Below are 23,736 nucleotides of genomic sequence, written 5' to 3' on the forward strand. Positions count from 1 at the left end.
TTGACACGAGTCCTGTTGGTCAGTACAGTGTCAATACGAGTGCGAACAGTGTCGACACGAGTGTGAACAGTGAGTCCTGTTGATCAATAAAGTATCAATAGAAGTGTGAACAGTGAGTCCTCTTATCTTTACAGTGTCAATACGAGTGTGAACAATGAGTCCTGTTGTTCAGCACAGTGTCAATATGAGTGTGAACGGTGAGTCCTGTTGTTCAGTATAGTGTCAATACGAGTGTGGACAGTGAGTCCGGTTCTGTACAGTTTCAATACGAGTGTGAACAGTGAGTCCGGTTCTGTACAGTGTTAACTCATTGAATTCCTTCTTGCTCTGCACAGTGTTAACGGGTGAGAACACGTGTTTTATTCTTTGCAGAATTAACACAGACAGGTACTGCTGTTGAATACTCCACAGTCAACAAACCCCGAGCCGCACAAAGTGAGGATCTTTTACTTCTATCTATTAAACTAGCAGAAATAAAACATCATGATAACTTCTTGCTGCTCTGTCCAGTTTTAACACAAGTGTGAACATTTGTAATAATAGTGAGTCCTGCTGTTGTGTACAGCGTGAATACAAGCGTGAACAGTGAGTCCTGTCGTCTGAACAGTGTCAATACGCGTGTGAACAGTGAGCCCTGTTGTTCAGTATGGTGTTAATGTAAGTCTTATCCTGTATAGTATAAGTTAACATAAGTATTGACCCGTATCCTGTTCTCTACAGACATCACACTACCCAACAGTGATGTGGAGTACGCCACCGTCAACAAACTGAGAGAAGCACAAAATGAGGACTTTTTTAACTCTTTACCACAGTATAAAGTAATGAGAATGACACTAAAAACAACAACACTGATAGTGAACAAAAGATTTTGAACAATACACATTCTAGTCAGATTTAAATACCCAAAGACCTGACAGTAAAAAAAATGCAAATTATTTTTTTTCTGCGTGCAGGTTTTCTAAGAACTGAAGAAAGGTTAAAAACGAGAGAACGCCATTCGGTTTTTCAAGCCTGTCTGGTAGTTAGTGATTAATTGGACCCATGATTTAATCCACCTGTATCTGGAGAGAAGCCAGGGTATCGGCATGAACAACAAGGCTGGGCAGCTTGTTCCCGACCCGCCTCTGTGTAAAGACGCGTCACCCATTCTTGGTTTTATTTTCACCTTTCACTATACGTGAAGAATTCCAAAAGGTGCACAAATGCTCTGGAGCTATTCTGTGGTTCGGCGATGTCTCTAGAGCCTTTTGTCACAGTGTGCGACTTCCCTGTGTGTCTCCCTGAACACAGGGTCTTTCTGAAGGGGCACTGACCTGGAGGAATGGGAGGAGACCGAGCTGGGACGGTTCGGCCATGTCAGCGAAACTCTGGACCCCGACTTCATCTGCCAAAGAAACAGCAGCGTCAATTAACTCAGCCAGCGAGTTCAACTGTCGCCTCCCTTCTCTCCATCTCCTACTGTGTTTCATAGATCCAAGATGGCGCCATGTTAGTGGCGGCCTGCTACAGCAGCTCTGTGTCTTTTTGTTGTCTTTTTGTTTCTTTCAGTTAGTTAATGCTAGTGTGTTAGTGTTTTTTCCTCATACCTTTGCCGGCAACTAGATTTGCGATCACAACATGATGGATACTAGGAAGCTGAGAAACTTTTTCTTGTTTTTTCTGATACTCGGACCTCTGTGGCTATCGAGTTGCAATGCCGATAGCCACAGAGGCATTGTCTACACGCGGGACCAGCTGATCGCGCTAGCGCGTCTGGCTCTACTCACTGGAGAGAAGCCATCGGTGCCGGAGGAGCTGAGGAGGAGAAGCCGAGGCTGTAGGGCTGGTTTGACGCGAAAGGCGAAGAGAAGGAGATTTAAACCCTACCTTCCTTCGATCATCATGGGAAATGTGCGGTCCTTAGCGAACAAGATGGACGAACTGGGAGCATTGGTGAGAAGCCAGAGGGAGTATCGTGAATGCAGTATCATGTGTTTCACCGAGACGTGGCTGCAGGAACTTATTCCGGACTCGAACGTTACCATCGGCGGCTTTCAGACGGTGCGGGCGGACAGAAACACCGAGAGCGGTAAGAGGAAAGGAGGGGGGCTCGCGGTGCTTGTAAACAACAGATGGTGTAATCCTGGACATATTCATGTTAAGGAGCACGTCTGTAACCCGGACATCGAACTGGTAGCCGTAGGACTGCGTCCGTACTATCTGCCGCGGGAGTTTACATGCGCCATCTTTGTTGTTGTTTACATTCCACCTACGGCAAATGCAGAGGTAGCGTGTGACGTCATAAACACAGTCACAGTCAGGCTACAAACAAAGCACCCAAGCGCTTTTATAGCTATTTCAGGAGACTTTAACTACGTTTACATTTCCACCACTCTGCCTACTTTCCACCAGTTTGTTAAGTGCCCGACCAGGGAAAACAAAACACTGGACTTATTATATGCCAATGCTAAGGATGCATATAGTTCCACAGCCCTTCCCCCCCTTGGCAGATCAGATCACAACCTTGTCTTGCTTACACCACTATACAAGCCTATTGTCCAGCGCCAACCTGTGACCATGAGGACCATGAGGAGATGGTCTCAGGAGGCTATGGAGGATCTACGTGGTGCTTTGGAGGCCACCAACTGGGATGTGCTGTGCGAACCACATGGGGAGGACATAGACAGCATGGTGGACTGTGTCACTGACTATATTAACTTCTGCGTAGACAACACCATCCCCACCAAAGACGTACACTGCTTTTCAAATAACAAACCCTGGATCACCAGCGACCTGAAGGCTCTTCTGAATGACAAGAAGAGAGCCTTTAGGAGGGGAGATAAGGAAGAGGTCAAGCGTGTACAGAGGGAGCTAAAGCAGAAGTTAAGAGAGAGCAAGGATGCCTACAGGAGGAAGGTAGAGGACAAGCTGCAAAGGAATAGGGTGAGAGATGTATGGAGCAGCATGAGAGAGATCACTGGCTTCAAACAGGTTGGGGTTGCAACAGAAGGGAACCTGGAGATGGCCAACAAGTTGAACCAGTTCTTTAACAGGTTTGATTCTGGGTCCTCTGTGGCGCAACACCCATCCCCCCACAGCCACACGCTCCCTAACCCTTCACAGCTGCAACTGCCCAACACCTCCTCCATCCCCCCACAAACATGGCCGCCTACAGCTACAACCCCCGACGGCTGCTCACCCACCCATCCCCCACAGCTGCCACTCTCCAACACCTCCGCCATTAACACCTCCGGCACTGAAAGCACTATGAGCATCATCCCCCGGGCCAGGCTGACCATCACAGCTGACCAGGTGAAGAAGGAGCTGAAGAGGCTGCACGGGGGTAAGGCCACAGGACCAGATAACATCTGTCCCAGAGTTCTGAGGGCCTGTGCTGATCAGCTGAGCGGAGTGCTCCAGCGACTGTTCAACCTGAGCCTGCGCTTGGAGAGAGTCCCGGTGCTCTGGAAGACATCATGCCTGGTCCCAGTACCAAAGAAAGGGCGCCCCTCTGTCCTCAACGACTACAGACCAGTTGCACTGACTTCTCACATCATGAAGACACTGGAGAGGCTGGTCTTATCCCACCTGAGACCCCTGGTCAGCTCATCACTGGACACCCTACAGTTTGCCTACCAGCCCAGTGTTGGTGTGGAGGATGCGATCATCTACATGCTGCAAAGGGCCTACTCACACCTGGACAGGGCTGGCAACACTGTAAGGATCATGTTTTTCGACTTCTCCAGTGCCTTCAATACCATCTAGCCCTTACTTCTAAGGAGGAAGCTGGAGGAGATGCAAGTCGATGCCTCCATGACCTCGTGGATCACTGACTACCTGACGGGCAGACCACAGTCTGTGAGACTTCAGAACTGCGTGTCTGAACTGGTAGTGAGTAACACAGGGGCACCTCAAGGGACAGTTCTTTCTCCATTCCTCTTCACTCTCTATACTTCGGACTTTAAGTACAACTCAAAGTCATGCCACCTGCAAAAGTTCTCAGATGACTCTGCAATTGTGGGATGTATCAAGGGTGAGCAGGAGGAGGAGTACAGAGGACTGGTCAGCAGCTTTGTGGAGTGGTGTGGGGTGAACCACTTGGAACTGAATGTTACAAAGACAAAGGAACTGGTGGTAGATTTCAGGAGGAAAAAGGTCAAACCTACTCCTGTCTACATCCATGTGAGTGGCGTGGAGATGGTGGACTCGTACAAGTACCTGGGAGTGCACATCGACGAGAGACTGGAATGGTCTAAGAACATCGAGGCCATCTATAAGAACGGACAGAGCCGACTTTACTTCTTGAGGAGGCTCAGGTCCTTCAATGTGTGTAGTAAGATGCTACACATGTTTTATCAGTCGGTGGTAGCGAGTGCCATTTTCTACGCAGTGGTGTGCTGGGGCTCTGGGATTAGAGCAGTAGATTCCAAAAGGCTGAACAAGCTCATCAGGAGAGCGAGCTCTGTCATTGGGTCTGACCTGGACCCCTTGGAGGTAGTGGCTGAGAGGAGAATGATGTCCAAACTGGAGGCCATCAAGGACAACTTCTCCCATCCCCTCTATGACAGGCTTGCAGGAATGAAGAGCACGTTCAGCAATAGACTGATTCATCCATGGTGCGACAGGGAGCGCTACAGGAGGTCATTCTTGCCGTCTGCCATAAGACTGTACAACGCATCCACCTTGCGTCTTGGCAGAGGCAACAGCGACAGTGACCTGTTTCTGGACTAAACGCATATACACATCTACTGCTAGATTTGTTCTCTTTCTTTTTCTTTTTCCCGTTTACAACCACTTTTGTGCAATATATGCCAGGGACCTGTGCAATACATTTATATTTATATTTATATCATGTATATTTATCTATTCTACATCTATATTTATATTCATACGTGTGATACGATTTTCTGTGTACTGTTCTGTTCTAGTTTCCTCTTGTGTGTCCGGACTGTGAGTAACTCTTGTATTGTATTGTATGTATTGTACTATTAGTATATAATTCGTTACACTGTGGCTGTGTTGTGTGTGTCAAGCTGCTGTTGCACTGCAATTTCCCTCACGGGATCAATAAAGTATCTATCTATCTATCTATTTACTCTTCCTCACTCTGTCTCCTGTCCGGTTGTCTGCACTTAAAACTGAGGTATTTCTTGTGATCTCCTCTCTCTCGCTGTGTCTCCTGTCCTGTGGGTTTGTTACTGAGGGATTCTCTGTGATCTCCTCTCTCTCGCTGTGTCTCCTGTCCTGTGGGTTTGTTACTGAGGGATTCTCTGTGATCTCCTCTCTCTCTCACTGTGTCTCCTGTCCTGTGTGTTAGTATGTTTGTTACTGATGTATTTCCTGTGATCTCCTCTCTCTCACTGTGTCTCCTGTTCTTCAGTGTTTTAATCCTCTTAAATAATTTAGCTCATTCCTCTCTCACTCACTGCGACTCCTATCCATTCTGTGTTCAGTTCCTCTGACTTGCCTCTTGCATCAGCGCTAGCAATATCATGCATCTATTTAATTTAAAATTATTGATCTGTCACCTTGATAGTTCGATCTCGGCTACAGTTAGCATAGATGGCACAATTAAAAGGACGATGAGCGCATCTGTGCGCGTCTAATTAACTGAACCGTACAGAACATCCTGCCTCAGCTAGTCTCTTGCTGGCGGAGTCGCCCATCGGCTAGGCCACGTCTCCAGGAAAATCTGCAGACTGGACACTGCGGGAGGGTGGGGCTGTGTTTCCGCACGAACGCCGGAAATCACTCAGGATCTCCAGAGAAACTCCTGTAGCCTTACAGCATCACAGTCACAGGCCTCAGCATTGCAACTGTATAATATCAAACGCCCAGACACCCTGAGGTGAGACCGACCAGTCTGAAGTATTACCTGTAAACACCTGTAAACGTCCACTTAGCGCAGAGGTGGGGTGGACAGTCAGTTTTCTGGGGAGAAAAAAAACAACACCAGGAATTTAGCATACTGAAAGGATCATGGAGTGATGATCTGGCTGAACCTGCTTGGCTGAGGGCTCCTGGCCAGAGGACGAGGAGGCTGGGACCCCCCCTGCACAGCGAGGAGGAGTTACCAGGGGGGGCAGCTACACAGGTGGAGACGGGGTAAGAGGGGGACGCAAGGGTGAGAGGGGGATCACGTGCAGTATTGACAGTGTTTCAGGAGAGGAGTCAGGAGTGATTGCTAAAATATCGACAGCCGAGTCTGACCGAACTAGGGTGTGGCCATCCCTCTCGAACTTTCATCACAAACTCCTGTCTTCCTGCGGTGTCTCTGAGGAAGCTACCATTTTTCACTGGCTAATAAGAGGTGGAAGAGGTGTTAGTGGAACAGCAGGGGGGCGCTCATCCTGCGGTCTGATACCCCAGTATAGTGACGGGGGACACTATACTGTAAAGAAGCGCCGTCCTTCGGATGAGACGTAAAACCGAGGTCCTGACTCTCTGTGGTCATTAAAAATCCCAGGGCGTCTCTCGAAAAGAGTAGGGGTGTAACCCAGGCGTCCTGGCCAAATTTCCCATTGGCCCTTACCAATCATGGCCTCCTAATAACCCCCCTCTCTGAACTGGCTTCATCCCTCTGCTCTCCTCCCCACTGAGAGCTGCTGTGTGGGGAGCGTTCTGGCGCACTATGGCTGCCGTCGCATCATCCAGGTGGGGGCTGTACATTGGTGACGGTAGTGGGATTCCCCATTCCCTGTGCAGCGCTTTGAGTGGAGTGTCCAGAAAAGCGCTATATAAGTGTAAGCAATTATTAGTAAGGCCCCTCAGTAGTTGAGATCTCTGTTATACCCATCTAGAAACATGCAATCAGCATGTTATTGATGAAGCAATAGTCACAACATTATTCCACACTTCTAACCCTGCACTAGGGGGCGTGCTTCAGGCTCGGGCCAGGGTGAGAGGCGGGTTATGATGACAGTCATGCTTTCTACACCTTATACTGAGCTCAGAAATGGACCGAGCGGACATCTCACGAGCAGATCCCTCCGCGTATAAGAAAGGCAACTTGTCTCGGCAAAAATTTCGGATGTGAATCCGTGGTATATGATAAAAAGGCAAAAACCCCACACTTGGAATGCAAACGTACCCTAAAAAGGAAACACGGTTTTAAAACCAACTTGATTTTCCCCTGGAGAAACCTTTTTATGGACACATATCGCATCTATTACACATGTATAGCTAAATATAAAGATAAAACTTGATATAAGAAGTCATGACATATCACACATGACAAAGTCTGGTCCAGAATAAACAGTTTACACTGACCCACCTTTATTTACCCTGGTCACTCACTTCTATTAACTGTTTTAATAAGGGTAACAAATGAATATTTGTTTCAATTTGTGATCTACATCTGGGAGCCCTGAAATGTTGGCCAGAGGGGAGAAGCTGATATTCAGACGTGAGAATATATTAAAAACAAGGATCTGATGTTGTTTTTCACCTGTCTAATCAAAGCTTGTTCAAAAATTATCTAATTATAGGACACACGAGTTTATAATCATACTCATTCCACTTTTTAACCCCGTATATATGCACAATATGAAACGTATATACACTAAATTTCACGTGTGACTCCCATAATATACATTTCTTTACGAAAATTAGGAACACTTATTACAATTATCAACCCCCCATGACGAGGCAATATTTCATACCTTTGTTTCTTTGTGGGTTCAAAGTTCTGTCCTGTCGTTTCACACGTAATGTTTTGGTAGTTATCTCAATTTTCCTTTGCAATTATCTCCAAGATCATCCTCAACTTTTTGTAAAACGCTATGCCCAACTGATATTTAAAGAAAGTCCTGTACCAAAACGTCTTCGTAGGGAAAGATAACTTTTTTTTCCTTACGTTAGTTGCTACACGCTTACTCATAAAATCCATTCACCGCCTTTAAAAAAAAAGTTTCGTTTTTTGTGGTTCACTGACATTCCTGTCACAATTCTGAGGGACCGCAAATAAAATTCACTTGCCGGTATAAAGACGCCGGCGAGGTTAAGACAGGTATCGAGCCACCTGCGTATCTAACGGACGTTTAAAATAAAAAAAATGGCGTGTAATGTTGCGAAGGGCTACTGTTTTTTATAGTTTGTCGATTGTAAGGGACGTGGGCCGCAACAGAAATACTGGTCGGGTGGGAAAAGGTTTATTGATGGTTTATTGTACCGCAACGGTCACAATTGACTCACCAGCAAAGATGGCGCCGAGGCCACATCGACTCCCTCCCGCCCTGCCTCGCACCGAAGCTCGAGCTGCGGAGCGCGACGCCGAACCGCCGGTCCGCGGGCGCGGGCGCCGGACATAGACGTCATAACCCCTTCCGAGGCGCAGGAATTATAGATCACTGTAGTTTCTTCTGGACCCGGGTTAGGGACAGTGTGCCCTCCGTGAGAGTCTTCCGAGGAAGCCAGTGTCTCATGGGTGTCCAGGCTGGGTACCATCTGTCCATCACAGGACACACAGACATACACACTCACACACCCTGGACAGGACACCAGTCCATCACAGGACACACACACACTCACACACCCTGGACAGGACACCAGTCCATCACAGGACACACACACACTCACACACCCTGGATAGGACAGCAGTCCATCTCAGGACACACACACACCAGGTCCAGTTTTCCCAGAAGCCAATTAGCCCAAAAGCCTGTCTTTGGACCCAGAGAACACAGGGAGACCATGCAGACTCCACACAGACAGTCGTCCCCCCCCCCCCCCCCCCCGGGGACCAGACCCGAGCCCGGAGCCCCCCCGCGCTGAACCCCTCCGTACAGACGGCCGCACACAGCTCCGTTGTTCCCGATTCCCGAGGTGATTTGTTAAAAGAAGCCGGTGTGTTGTCTCCAGGTGAGGCCCGCGGCCCGACGCCGGTGGTGGCGGTGCTGGCGGCGGCAGAGAACGAGCCGGTGCAGACGACGAGCGGGGCGCCCCCCCCCCGAGAGCCCCTCGACGTCGGGGGCCGCGGCCCGCCCCGGCGACAGCGCCCCCCGATCCGGCAGGCGGCCGGTCTCCCGCAGGGAGAAGACGATGGAGCAGCTGGGGAAAGTGTCTTCCGTCCAAGGTAGGAGCAGCAGGGCTGGGCGTTTTGTTGGAGCGAAGTCCCCCTCCAGATAACCCATGAACCCCGTCTCTACTGTCACTCCAGTCAGGACAGGAGGCTCTACTGTACACAGAGGGTGGTGGGGGTGGGGAACAAGCTGCCCAGACCTGTGGTTGAAGCCGATACCCTGGCTTCTCTCCAGACACAGCTGGCTGAGCTCCTCCAGTCAGGACAGGGGTGCTCTACTGTACACAGAGGGTGGTGGAGGTGGGGAACAAGCCCAAGCCGCCCAGCCCTGTGGTTGAAGCCGATACCCCGGCTTCTCTCCAGACACAGCTGGGTGAGCTCCTCCAGTCAGGACAGGGGGCTCTACTGTACACAGAGGGTGGCGGGGGTGTGGAACAACTCCTTTGTTCGGGGCCTTGGGGCATTCTTGTTGTGAAAGGCGCTATATAAAACAAACTCAATTGAAATTGAATCTTACAGGTTTCGGTTTTTCGGAGATCTTGTCAGAGATCTTGTCTGACATGCCCGTTTCAAAAACGTAACGACACTCCTCACGCCCGAGCGCCGCCGGTCTGTGACGTAACGTATCCTTACACAACCATGACGGTTTCATCATGGACAGCACGAAAGCCCGAAAAGTGGTTGACGTTTTAATTTGGCAACGCCACGATGGATCCCAGTTTTTTTTTATCTTGGAGGCCAAAGAGGACAAAAAAGGAAACGTCCGGAGTCTTGTAGCGTGAAAAGGGTTTAAATTTCGACTTAAGGAGTTGGCCATCGTTATATTTCGCGAGGTATAATACAGGGGGAAAAAGAACATTTATATTTATCAACCTACTAGTAATACTGGGTGGATGTCACGTTCCCCAAAGTTCAGTGCCTCTCTCTAATAAAGTAGAAACGCGACATTAAACTCCGTTCGAAACGGGAGAAATCACAAGGACACGATACAACTGACGTCCGGAAAAAAAAGAAAAAAAGAACTCCTATTCCCATTTGTAATGACCCTGTCGTGTTTTTCCCGGTGTACGCATCTCTTTCGGAGACCGTTTCTCTCTGGTGTTGTTTTGCTGTTGGAATAAATGCCGAGGTGACCCTTCTGTGTGGAGTCTGCGTGTTCTCTCCAGCGGGTCGTTTCCTCCACCGCAGGGGCTGGTCGAACCGGGGTCTCCCAATCGTCACAGAAGTGTGTGTCGTTTTGGGTGGTGGGGGGTGCATCGTGGATACTGCGCCCCGAGGGTGTGGCCTCTCACCTTACTACGGACGATGGAAGAAGACCTGTACCTTCACGAGTCCGGGTTGTGAAAACGTCTTCTGGCAGTTCAAAACGTTTCGAAGAGACTACAGCGCTACCCTGTTTCCATTTCTATCGTGTATTATTATACAGTCATAAGTATCTGTACTGATCACAGAGTCCCCCTCTCACTGCCAGGACTGAAGCCCAGTGCAGCACGAATAATAATAATAATAATTAATAAGTCTGGACCCTCCACTCATGGCTCTTCCCAGGTCAGGGGGATCCCCTCCAGCCCCCCCAGTGTGCAGCCCCCACCTGGATGATGCTCCAGTCCGCTCAGCACACAGCAGCTCTCAGTGGGGAGGAGAGCAGAGGGATGGAGCCAGTTCAGAGAGGGGGGGTGATTAGGAGGCCATGATGGGTCAAGACCATGGGGGGAATCAGGCCAGGACACTGGGGTAACACCCCTACTCTTCTCCAGAGACACCCCGGTATTGTTAATGAGCACAGAGAGTCAGGACCTCGGTTTGACGTCTCATCCGAAGGACGGCGCCTGTTTACAGTCCAGTGTCCCCCGTCACTATACTGGGGCATCAGGACCCACACAGACCGCAGGGTGAGCGCCCCCTGCTGGCCCCACTCACACCTCTCCCAGCAGCAACCTCAGTTTTTCCCAGGAGTCTCCCCTCCAGGTACTGACCAGGCTCCCACCTGCTGGGCTCCAGTGGGGGGGGGGGCTGCCAGCTGGGAGCTGCAGGGTGAGATGGCTGCTGGGCAAACGATGGCTAAAGAGCTTCCTAGGACACCCTGGACTTCGTGGTCGACTTCCTGCTCTTCAGACGGAGGTGGCTTGAAATCTGTCTCGTTTCAAGTAGTATTGGACACGATGCCCCCCCTGCTATATTCTCGCCAACTGGTGGCTCGCCGACGACGAGGGCTCTCGACCTTAATCCGTCAACCACAAACTCTCCGGGATGAAAGAGAAGGACAGACTCTGTTCATTCGTTTCGGTGGGGGGGGAGGGAAAAAAACAAAAGCTAAACAGATTTTTTTTTAAAACCATTTTAATGATGCTTAACAAAAGAACAAAAATTACAATACAGATTAAGTCCAGTCTGGGGACCCTCAGCTTAGGTCCAGTCCAGTCCAGTCCAGATCTTAGCAGGCACAGAACCAGGAAAGGAACCTGGAAAGAATATTGTTATTGCAGGTGTGAGGGACATAGACACAGACGTCACCATGACATCAAACAGCAAGAGGAGACTCCTCCTTGAATCACAGACATGACCGGGCGGCACCCCCCTGTCTGCTCACCTGCCCCTCCTCTTCCTCTTCTTGTCCTTCCCGGCAGCCTGCTCCTCTTCTCCCTCGCTCTTCCTCTCCTGAGCAACGGTCTCCGCCACTTCCATTGGCTCGTCCTGATCTTCTGTCTCCACCGACATGCAGCTCAGGGACTTCAAAAAGATGCACCAGCGCTTCTGAAGCAGAGACAGGAGAGTCACGTTAAGAGTCGGACTGGACACTCCAGGACATGAACACTGCACTGAGAGAGAGAGGGGTTCATACAGACACATGACTGGACACTCCAGTACATGAACACTGCACTGAGAGAGAGAGGGGTTCATACAGACACACTGACTGGACACTCCAGTACATGAACACTGCACTGAGAGAGAGAGGGGTTCATACAGACACACTGACTGGACACTCCAATACATGAACACTGCACTGAGAGAGAGAGAGGGGTTCATACAGACACGCTGACTGGACACTCCAGTACATGAACACTGCACTGAGAGAGAGAGGGGTTCATACAGACACACTGACTGGACACTGGACAGGAGTAAAGAGAGGATCAGAGCATTACCCACCTTCTTTTTCTTCTGTCTCACAGGAGGTGGTGATTGGACCTCCTCCAGCTGGAGTCCTTGGAGGGAGAGAGGGGGCAGGAGAGGGACAGCACAGGGAGAGAAAGAGAGAGACAGGTGAGTCAAGTGTCCCAAGAGCACAGAGACTCTGCTGAGATCACACTCGCAGTGAGTGAGCCTGGGTGTAGCCCACTAATACTGACCCACTGGACACCACAGGACAGAGAGGAGGAGGAGGAGAGAGACACACTGCCTGGACACCACAGGACAGAGAGGAGGAGGAGAGAGACACACTGAGGACAGAGAGGAGGAGGAGAGAGACACTGACAGACAGGGCTGAAAGAGAGAAACACTGAGACCCAGGGACAGACAAGACGGCCAAACTCCACCACAGACAGGACAGGAGGCAGGGTGGGACCAGCACTGACCTCCTTCCTCTCTCCTGCCAAAGGAGCTGTCTCCACCTCCTCTTCCTCCTGCAAGTCAAGAGACAGGCTGAGAGAGAGACGGGCTGGTGGGACATCGGCGAACAGAGCTGAAGGCAGAGAGCCGGGGAGACAGGCCCAGCTGGGACAACGCAGGACAGACAGAGAGACAGACAGAAAGGAAGGAGAGAGAGAGACAAAGATGAAGGCACAGAAAGACAGCAGGCAAAGAGAAAGATTGAGATTGAGGGACAAACAAACCGAGAGAGAGAGAGGAAGGAGAGAGAGAGACAGAGATCGAGGGACAGACAGACTGACAGACGGGGCTGAAAGAGAGAGACAGAGAGGCAGGGACAGACAGACAGCAGGACGAGAGAGAGACAGAGATCGAGGGACAATAATTTGGTTTCAAAATTTATTCTGAAAATATACAATCATTCTCTCCTGAAAAATATCGAGTTCAAATTATACATTATGTACAATATTATAATCAACATATGGCTAATCATCAAAAATAAAAAAACTGTACTGGGGGACACAGCTGGCTGTGCTGTTCTGGACAGAACACACTGAGGTCCAGTTTCCACCTCCTGCAGGATCAAACAGCACCCCCACTGGCTCTCCAGTGAACAGAGGGACAGACAGAGAGGCTTCAGGCTGCAGGGTGACAGTGTCTCTGTGAGCTGAAAGACAATCAGGACAGAGGATGATAGAAGAACACACTCTGTCAAGAATATAGAGCCCTCTAGTGACCCTACTGTAGACCTGCTCACCGCCCACAGTGACGATCACAGTGCTGATACTGCTTCCCTTAAGGTCCCTCACTGTGTAGTTGCCCTGATCAGCTGGAGTGAGGGAGCAGAGTGTCAGAGAGCTGTTCTGCACTGACACTCACTGTTCGTACCTGGGGCCAGGGAGCCCTGTGTTGCTCAGTAAGACTATACAAGACTGGACAGATCCTGCAGGATCAAACAGCACCTCCACTGGACCAGCAGTGTGGAGGGGGAGAGACAGAGAGGCACCAGGCTGCAGGCTGTGGACTTCTGAGTGAGCTGAAAAGGGACAGGTAGAAACATGTTGAATATTTAGTTTTACAACAATACCTTGAGTTTGGACTGCGATCAGCTTCATTTTGTATTTCAGCTGTGAAAATGCAATTTCAAAAATGCACGCCCCAGTCATGTTAGGTTCAAGTTACAGTTGCATCACAACTCAATACATTTGCAATTCACTTCAAATGTTGTTTTTGTTTGATCCAGTCTGTCCTCACCTAAAGGAGATATGGACTCAGTCTTTGGAATTTGTATATATATATATTTCAGTGATCCCTCAGCCATTCCTTCTGTTTTGTAATTCAATTTCTCTTTTAAAATTCCTTCCCCACTTCTAGGACCTGCAGTTGCTGAACTCCACAATGGCTTCTAATGGAAAGTCTGTGACTGAGACCAAGTAAGTGTTCACTTTTTTATGAAACCATTATTTATTTTGGAGCAATGAGCAATTCTTATATAAATACAATAAAATCATTATGCTCAAACTATGAGAGAGAAAATTAAGGATAATTTAAGAAATCAGTCTTAGCTTGTTTCTATACACAGATGGTATTATTTATTTTCAAAGGAAACCCACGAGGATTCCCCTGGTGTGCAAGATGTGCCTGAATACTTTTGATCAGCTTCCTGCTCACTTGAAGAGGGCGTGTATGAAGCACGCCACGGCAGAAAAGATCAGGATGGCTTCTCAACAGGCGAGGAAGGACATGATAAATCACCTGAAGAACATCGTGGATTACAACAGAATAGAGATCGTGTCTGGCGAGGCAAACAGGGCAGTGGTTGTAAGACTGCTGGAGTCCTTGGCATTAGGGACTAAATATACTAAACGTATGATGCTAAAATGTTATTTTCACATATATTAATGTAATAAATGATTGCTTATGCTTTATGCACTACTTCACTGCTTCACTGCTCTATGCTGTCTGGAAATAAATCCTCAGACTGCTTACTGCCCTGGGCATGTACCAATAAATCCGAATGCACATCTGAATCCCAAACAGAATCTCTAGTAAAATACGATCATTTGTGAAACAGGCAAATGACTGTCTCAGGGGCCCATTCCTCATTCTCAAGACACATGTATGTAGGACGTACACCATGCATTGAGCAATAGGGACTGAAGACACCACAGGTAAGGTTAGAAGTCATTCTGAGGTGCCACATGTGGGGGATACAGCTAGGCATCTGAAATGCAGGGTTTGAGAGCCTTCAGGAGCACTGCATCCTTTGAGACAGACCCGTGCGTGTTAAACAAATGATCATTTCTTTCAGCATTAGGGACTAAATATACTAAACGTATGATGCTAAAATGTTATTTTCACATATATTAATGTAATAAATCATTGCTTATGCTTTAACAACAAATCTTATTAAAATAAAAGCTTAAGTTTTGTATTTATCTTGTACCATAGAACATGATTTTCTTTGTATTTCATGCCCACAAAGTGTCCAAATGTTCTATGATCATTTCTTTCAGCATTAGGGACTAAATATACTAAACATATGATGCTAAAATCCTGAAACAATGATGTGCTCCATCTCGTCAGTAGATTGGATTCCAAAACTGATTTGGGTCAATATACATTACCTTTGAAGATAAGGTACAGTCTACTGTAGGGAACCATCAACGTAGAAAGCATTGGCCTTCCCTGGGGGGCAGGTAGGTGCAAAAGATAAACCTTTATCCTATCTTTATCCTAAGATAAGTGGCTAAGCTCATCATGTTGCCATAGTAGACAAAGTTCTAAAAAATGTTAAATAACTTTTAAAAAAAGCATTTTGGTCTTTCAGTACTGTATGAAGAAAGATGTGAAGACGGGGGTTTGAATTTAATCCTTTCTGTAGGGGGTTTAGACTTCTAAGTCACAAGCTGGGGTTTATGGCAGGAAAGGGGGTTAACTGATAAGGATTGCAGATGCAAGCTAGGAACCCCCCTGGGTGTAATGTTAAACTAGGAACCCCCCTGGGTGTAATGTTAAACTGACCATTTGCCCAGAACATCGTAAACTGGCCAAATACCATGAACCCCCCTCTTTACCATCAGACCGAGTGACGTCAGAAACGGAGAAGAAAACACTATATAACCCAAAAGTTTGTAACAGTACATTGAACAATACTTCGGTTTTGTTGTTTCTTGCGGGAAACAAGACTTCGGCTTTATTGTTCCTTGCATGCAATAAACTCATCTGTTTCACTTCATCTCGGGATCAAGAACCTTATTTCTTCTGTTACAACAAATTTGGCGTAGTCGGCGGATGCTCCAGAAGGCGCAGAACTTCCCATCGGCAGGAGAGACGGTCAGCGCGCACATAACTAAGAGGTAAGGACTCCTCTTTTATTTAAAAGTCCCGACTCTCTCTGACCGATTGGGAAATCTCTGCTCCCTGCGAGAATCGCCCGAGATGACGGAGTAAACGTGAGTTTCTGAATTCCTCTGGCCCGGGGAAGGCACCGGTGTATGTAATGGGTTGTTTGCTGTAAGCCCAGAATTTGGTCTGGCAGGGGTTCCGCGGTATTGTGTACAGGCGTTCGAAGCTGGTGTATGCCTTAATTGCGCGTGGAGTTTTGAACGGGTTTTGGACCCTTACCGTGAAGTCAGGACTGGTGTGGGTCTTAATTGCACCCGGAGTTCTGAAGCTCAGAACTGGTTTGGGTCTTAATTGCACCCGGAGTTCTGAGGCTCTGAATCGGTGTGGGCCTTAATTGCGCCCGGGGTTCTAGAGCAAGTGGTGCATTAAATGCACGTAGTTCAGGACTGGTGTGGGTCTTAGTTGCACCCGGAGTTCTGAAGGTCAGAACTGGTGTGGGTCTTAATTGCACCCGGAGTTCTGTGGCTCGGGATCGGTGTGGGCCTTAATTGCGCCCGGGGTTCTGGAGCTGAGTGGTGCATTAAATGCACGTATAATCCAGGATTGGTGTGGGCTTTAATTACGCCCGGGGTCCTGAGATTAGCTACGCCTTGATCGTGCACAGATTGGCGTGGCGTGGTTTTTTTTTGTTTTAAAGGAAGCAGGAGTGGAGGAGATATATGTATGTATGTTTTTGGTGTTTTCCTTGTTTGTGAAATACATATACACACGCGCGACACTGGCATGGGCGCACCTCATAGTGGGGAGCGGGGCATTAAGTGGCAGGATTTGGGGGACCCGAGAATCGCCCTGATTGAGCTCAGTGCGTAAATCCACCCCGGGGCAAAAGCAGCGATGCTGGCGTTCTGGGGATGGTGAATTACTGATCAAGAAAGGGGGTTTTCGAGGTCTCGTTTCTTACCTGTGAACAGTGCGGTGTAAGTCCTCTCTAAAGTCTCGGAGAGGCATTTAGATCCTGAGGTAACAGACGCCCTTGGCTGAATGAGTGCAGGAATGCACAGGTTTTTCAAGTGAAAGCATCCCCCTACTGAATGAGCTGTTACCTCACCCACGACAAAAGTAAATCTTAAAGAGACCGAACATGTGCGCTAACTGATGGTTTGAGAAAGTGGTGGAAGGGTCCGTTTAAATATCGGAAAAGTGTAAGTTGACGGAAAAGAAGGAGAAAAATATGGAAAAAGCTGAGTTTGTCAGAGGGAATTTGGGGCGAAGACGCCTGTAAAGAAAGCATATATGAGTATTGATTGGCAAAAGCACAAGCATGTAGCTCCCACCCTGGTGCACGGCCGGCACCAGTAGTGGCAGATACATGACGAAAAAAAAAAAGAAATTGGGATGTGACTTAAAAGTGTGTTTACGGGGAAAATAAAACCCGGAAGAAGATATACTTTACTCGCTACGAAAGAGTATAGGAAAAAAAAAGCTAAAAGAGGCAGTACAGGAGAATGAGAAACGAATTAGGAATTAACTCCTGGTCACGCTGCACTGGTTAATGTGCTGCAGCCAGCGACTAAGTTATATCCTGCTCTCCCACAGGGGAACAAACAGGCAGGAAACGAAAATAATCGGGATCAATTCCCTCAGTGGCCATATGGAGAAGGGGGGTCTGATTGGGATAACACTTGGTATGAGTGTGATAAAGACGGATCAGGGTCTCCCCTGTTAGAGGGAGGGTGCCCGCAGATCTGTACTCTCACTCGAAGTGGGAAAGGACTTGATGTAGCAGGGGCTGGCGCCGTTGATGACAGCGCCACTCTAACACTGTCTCGCACCCCGTCGAGGGGGTCTGCAATCGCACCTACCTTCCCTGATTTCCCCCATACGATCAAATCCAAAACCGTAAGATATTGACCGGTGGGCTAAAGTACCGCACCCGAAATTAGAAATGCAGCGAACCTGGAGTGCGCTTCAGGAATTAAAAGGATTCATGTAGAAGTAAAACAAGAATACAGCACATTGTATTACGAAGAGAAAAATATATTCTCGATGTGTATGTGTGTTTTATGAATTTGTGTGCCGGCATGTATGTGTGTAACTGTGAGTTTTGGTATACTAAATGACGGTGTGAGTGTGTTTAGCCAGCGGGACTGGCTAGAGACGTAACTAAAGAGACTTGACGAAAATCAACTTAAGGAGATTGGAAAATATAAGAGCGTCTGAAACGTATAAGTACAGTACAGGTGGACGTAAAAGTAGTTAAACAGTTTTTGTATTTTTATACAATTAGTTGCAATAATGGAAACAATTTGGTTTTATTCGAATGTCTCGAAACCAGACATGCTGAAACGCTGTAGGTTTAGAATCGAGACTGGGGAGAATAACGTCTTGTGAGAAAATCTGTTTACCTAACGATTAGATCCTGTAAATCCCTTGTAGCCTCCCTAAGTCTGTCCCAGTCCAGTGGTTAAAAATGTACTGTTAATGGAGTGATGGTTTCTCTGTTAGGGGATACTGGAGCACTACTGTCATGCTTGTTTCACTCCTCTGTTCAACAGTGTACTATAGAGCAATGTATAGGGGAAGATGGCAGGAGGCCACAGGAGTATTGGGACAGCAAGTTTTACTTGCCGAGTACCAGATTTTAATGGGTGGTTTTATTCCAGATCTATTGGGTTGGAATATTATGCATTACAAAGAATGACTATGCAGAACAGGGTATCACGTGGCTTCAACTGGCTGTGATCACTCAGTATGTTGATGGTATTCTGAGTGCTTCCCCTGACAAGGAAACCCACAAGTCTGAGTTGCTTCAGCTTTAGAGTGTCTAATAGAAGCAGTTATGATAAGGCCCTTTTGTGTCTAGCATTGTGAAATTTTAACAGGGCCTGGGTGCAATGTTTTTTACAGGGTGAGCACAACTCTTAACAGATCTGCTTAAGGGGGGAGTGCAGTACAAGGACAAGATTGCCTTGGTTCCCGCAGCAAAAGCCACCTGTAATAATTTGAAACAAGTTCTCTTACAGGTGCTGAGACTGGGGTTTCCTCAGATGGATCAACCATTCCTTTGTATTATTGCAAGTAGCTGACAGAGGCCACCCAAGGAGCCCGCGAGCAGGTCCTGGAGGCGTGGGGACCACCACCTGAAGGAGGGCACAACCTCATCCCAGGAGAGTGGGTGTGGATCAGGAAATTTCCTTCACAGGTTCTCCAGCCCAGGTGGGACGGACCCTACCAGATCCTGTTGACAACCGAGTCTGCGGTTCGAGTGGAAGGAAAAGATCGCTGGATCCACGCGCCACACTGCCGATGAGCCTCATCCCCATTTACAGACTCAGAATGAAATAATTTCTGTTTATAACAATAATTGTTGCTGTAGGACTATGTTCCGCAGGAATTAATGATCATCTCTCCCACAAAGGAGAACATGGAATTAATTCCTTTTTAGGCCTCTCCTATCTGACAGCTAAGAAAACCAACCAAAGTGCCTGCTGGGTGTGTGCCGCATTACCCAAATATGTACAGGGAGGACTTCCTATGGGAGCCATTACTTGGCGTCGCGAGGAAGTCATAGGCATGATCATTTGGAGGGATAATTTAGGAGATTTTAATATGACAAACTATGGGGGTTGCCATAACACGACTTTAACCTGCAAAACATTACATATCTACAGGAGCGAGGCTTAGAGCCCACGAGTTTCACAGGCTCTTATGCTCCTAAATATAACAGAAGCCATACACCACCATACCTGACTCTCAATAAGGAACGTGAGGGGAAACGTATGTTTTCAGCACACTAATTGGTGCAACCTTACCATCGCTGCAAATATATCCACCTCTACCTTCCAAATTCCAGGATGGGATCGGCACACCCCACAATTCGGTATAAGCTTCTTATTTTCAGAGGCATGGGGAGCGCCAAACGGAACATCTTTCATTTGTGGAAAACGAGCCTACCCATGGTTGCCAGCCCAGTGGTCTGGCTCATGTTATTTAGGATATGTGGTTCCTCATATCCATGTTCAAATCCACAGCCCCTTCGGACCTAACCACAGACCACAAAGAAAATTGGCTGATTGGGAATATTATTTAGGTATAATATTTCCACAAGCCGGCATGAACTTTCTGAGTCGAGAGTTAATTCAAATGGCCTCGACTTTAGAAGAATTAGCAAAGTCTACCTCATCTAGTCTGAAGGCTGTTAATGATGAGATGGTAGCCCTCAGAACAGTGGCCATGCAGGCCCGACTAGCTTTAGATTATGTACTGGCGGCCCAAGGAGGAACTTGTGCAGTAATTGGCACTGAATGCTGCACATATATTCCTGATAATTCTGAGCACATCTCAGATCTGGCCCAACACATTTACAATGAGGGACAGAAATATCAGGACTATTATACTGAAAATTGGGGAATTGGGCCTTGGGTAAAGTCTGTGTTTGGGGCCTGGGGTGGAACCTTTTTATAGTGTTTATCTGTAGGAGTAGTATTGTTTATATGTATAATTGTAATCATCACATTCACAAAAACATGTATCACATCTTGCTATAACCGTGGAACGTACAATGACATGGCAATACATACCTGTTCGCCAAGAAAGGAAAGATCTGCCCTGACATTGTATGTATAAAAATAGGCTACACTGACGTATGCCATATTTTATAAGGGGGGAATGAAGAAAGATGTGAAGACGGGGGTTTGAATTTAATCCTTTCTGTAGGGGGTTTAGACTTCTAAGTCACAAGCTGGGGTTTATGGCAGGAAAGGGGGTTAACTGATAAGGATTGCAGATGCAAGCTAGGAACCCCCCTGGGTGTAATGTTAAACTAGGAACCCCCCTGGGTGTAATGTTAAACTGACCATTTGCCCAGAACATCGTAAACTGGCCAAATACCATGAACCCCCCTCTTTACCATCAGACCGAGTGACGTCAGAAACGGAGAAGAAAACACTATATAACCCAAAAGTTTGTAACAGTACATTGAACAATACTTCGGTTTTGTTGTTTCTTGCGGGAAACAAGACTTCGGCTTTATTGTTCCTTGCATGCAATAAACTCATCTGTTTCACTTCATCTCGGGATCAAGAACCTTATTTCTTCTGTTACAACATGTACAAGGTGAATTAAACTGTCCCTGGTAATGCAAAGTAATTAGAAGCATCCCAGAAACTTTATCTCTAGAAACATTAGCTGTTTTATATCATGTAATTTAGTGTGATGTTGTCAGAATTCAAGGACATTATCACACACAGAAATTGGTTCAGTTATTTGGTTCAGAGTATTTTGATCCCGAGTTCTGAATCCCAAACAGAATCTCTAGTAAAATAGGAGGCACTGGACTATAAATACCCATCCATGTTATAACACACTCACCAAGGGTTTTTTAGTTTAACTCTGAGCTTTGAGAGATTTAATACCTATGGTACCCATATTCATCCTTTATTTAAGGGAAGTACACATCCTAGACACACAGGAAACCCTCTTGCCCCATGGGAAGACCGATACTTTGGATGGTAATGATTGAACCTGGCTTACAACAGACATCTTTTGAAATGGTAATTCTTTCAGGTGGCTTGGCAAACTTCCTGCCCCAGCTAAGACAGGTACTTTGGATGTTAATGCTTGAGACTAGACATCTTTGGAAATGGTAATTCTTTCTGAGGGCTTGGGAAACTCTATTTCTTTGAATGCACCTGCACTCTTGAATATACTTTAAACCCATGCTTAGCCATGTTTTTAAAATTAAATTATAACGATTTCTGTGTTTGATAATGGTAGCAAAGGCTTACTGGATACGAGTGTCAAGTGTCGACACGAGTGTGAGCAGCGTCGATTCGAGTGTGAACGGTGTCAACACGAGTCCTGTTGTTCCGTACAGTGTCAATACGAGTGTGAACAGTGAGTCCTGTTGGTCAGTACAGTGTCAATACGAGTGTGAACAGTGTCGACACGAGTGTGAACAGTGAGTCCCGTTGATCAAAAAAGTATCAATAAGTGTGAACGGTTAGTCCTGTTGTTCAGTATAGTGTCAATACGAGTGTGAACAATGAGTCCTGTTGCTCAGTACAGTGTCAATACGAGTGTGATAAGTGTCGACATGAGTGTGAACACTGAGTCTTGTTGATCAAAAAAGTATCAATAAGTGTGAACGGTGAGTCCTGTTGTTCAGTATAGTGTCAATACGAGTGTGAACAGCGAGTCCTGTTGTTTAGTACAGTGTCAATATGAGTGTGAACAGTGAGTCCTGTTGTTCAGTACAGTGTCAATACGAGTGTGAACAGTGAGTCCGGTTCTGTACAGTGTCAATACGAGTGTGAACACTGAGTCCGGTTCTGTACAGTGTAAACTCTTGCTCTGCACAGTATTAACGGGTGAGAACATGTGTTTTATTCTTTGCAGAATTAACACAGACAGATACTGCTGTTGAATACTCCATAGTCAACAAACCCCGAGCCGCACAAAGTGAGGATCTTTTACTTCTATCTATTAAACTAGCAGAAATAAAACATCATGATAACTTCTTGCTGCTCTGTCCAGTTTTAACACAAGTGTGAACATTTGTAATAATAGTGAGTCCTGCTGTTGTGTCCAGTGTGAATACAAGCGTGAACAGTGAGTCCTGTCGTCTGAACAGTGTCAATACGCGTGTGAACAGTGAGCCCTGTTGTTCAGTATGGTGTTAATGTAAGTCTTATCCTGTATAGTATAAGTTAACATAAGTATTGACCCGTATCCTGTTCTCTACAGACATCACACTACCCAACAGTGATGTGGAGTACGCCACCGTCAACAAACCGAGAGCAGCACAAAGTGAGGACTTTTTTAACTCTTTACCACAGTATAAAACCCACAGGAGTAATGAGAATGACACTAAAAACAACAACACTGATAGTGAACAAGAGATTTTGAACAATACACATTCTAGTCAGATTTAAATACCCACAGACTTGACCGTTGGAAGTAGTAAAAAAATGCAAATTATTTTTTTTCTGCGTGCAGGTTTTCTAAGAATTGAAGAAAGGTTAAAAACGAGAGAACGCCATTCGGTTTTTCAAGCCTGTCTGGTAGTTAGTGATTAATTGGACCCATGATTTCATCCTCCTGTATCTGGAGAGAAGCCAGGGTATCGGCATCAACAACAAGGCTGGGCAGCTTGTTCCCCACCCGCCTCTGTGTAAAGACGCGTCACCCATTCTTGGTTTTATTTTCACCTTTCACTATACGTGAAGAATTCCAAAAGGTGCACAAATGCTCTGGAGCTATTCTGTGGTTCGGCGATGTCTCTGGAGCCTTTTGTCACAGTGTGCGACTTCCCTGTGTGTCTCCCCGAACACAGGGTCTGACTGAAGGGGCACTGACCTGCAGGAATGGGAGGACACCGAGCTGGGACGGTTCTGCCACGTCAGCGAAACTCTGGACCCCGACTTCATCTGCCAAAGAAACAGCAGCGTCAATTAACTCAGCCAGCGAGTTCAACTGTCGCCTCCCTTCTCTCCATCTCCTACTGTGTTTCATTTACTCTTCCTCACTCTGTCTCCTGTCCGGTTGTCTGCACTTAAAACTGAGGTATTTCCTGTGATCTCCTCTCTCTCGCTGTGTCTCCTGTCCTGTGTGTTTGTTACTGAGGGATTCTCTGTGATCTCCTCTCTCTCGCTGTGTCTCCTGTCCTGTGTGTTTGTTACTGAGGGATTCTCTGTGATCTCCTCTCTCTCTCGCTGTGTCTCCTGTCCTGTGTGTTAGTATGTTTGTTACTGAGGTATTTCCTGTGATCTCCTCTCTCTCACTGTGTCTCCTGTTCTTCATTGTTT

General features: G+C 47.1%; 2 long non-coding RNA genes across 3 annotated transcripts; both read right to left on the reverse strand.

Moving 5' to 3' along the window:
* Nucleotides 1-628: 628 nt before the first annotated feature.
* LOC138243402 (uncharacterized) lies at nucleotides 629-8,253 on the reverse strand. Of its 2 annotated transcripts, none has more exons than XR_011192113.1 (3): nucleotides 8,173-8,253; nucleotides 5,855-5,910; nucleotides 629-1,384 (listed from the first exon to the last, which is right to left on the reverse strand). It is a non-coding gene; the product is annotated as an uncharacterized lncRNA (long non-coding RNA). The 2 variants fall into 2 exon arrangements; XR_011192112.1 differs by lacking the exon at nucleotides 8,173-8,253 and adding an exon at nucleotides 7,641-8,140.
* Nucleotides 8,254-11,320: 3,067 nt separating this feature from the next.
* Nucleotides 11,321-23,351, reverse strand: LOC138243401 (uncharacterized). Its single transcript, XR_011192111.1, has 5 exons — nucleotides 23,288-23,351; nucleotides 12,571-13,619; nucleotides 12,146-12,201; nucleotides 11,589-11,752; nucleotides 11,321-11,460 (listed from the first exon to the last, which is right to left on the reverse strand). It is a non-coding gene; the product is annotated as an uncharacterized lncRNA (long non-coding RNA).
* Between the last annotated feature and the right edge of the window lie 385 nt (nucleotides 23,352-23,736).

Source organism: Lepisosteus oculatus, chromosome 14 (genome assembly GCF_040954835.1).
Source record: "Lepisosteus oculatus isolate fLepOcu1 chromosome 14, fLepOcu1.hap2, whole genome shotgun sequence".
Lineage (NCBI taxonomy): Eukaryota > Metazoa > Chordata > Actinopteri > Semionotiformes > Lepisosteidae > Lepisosteus > Lepisosteus oculatus.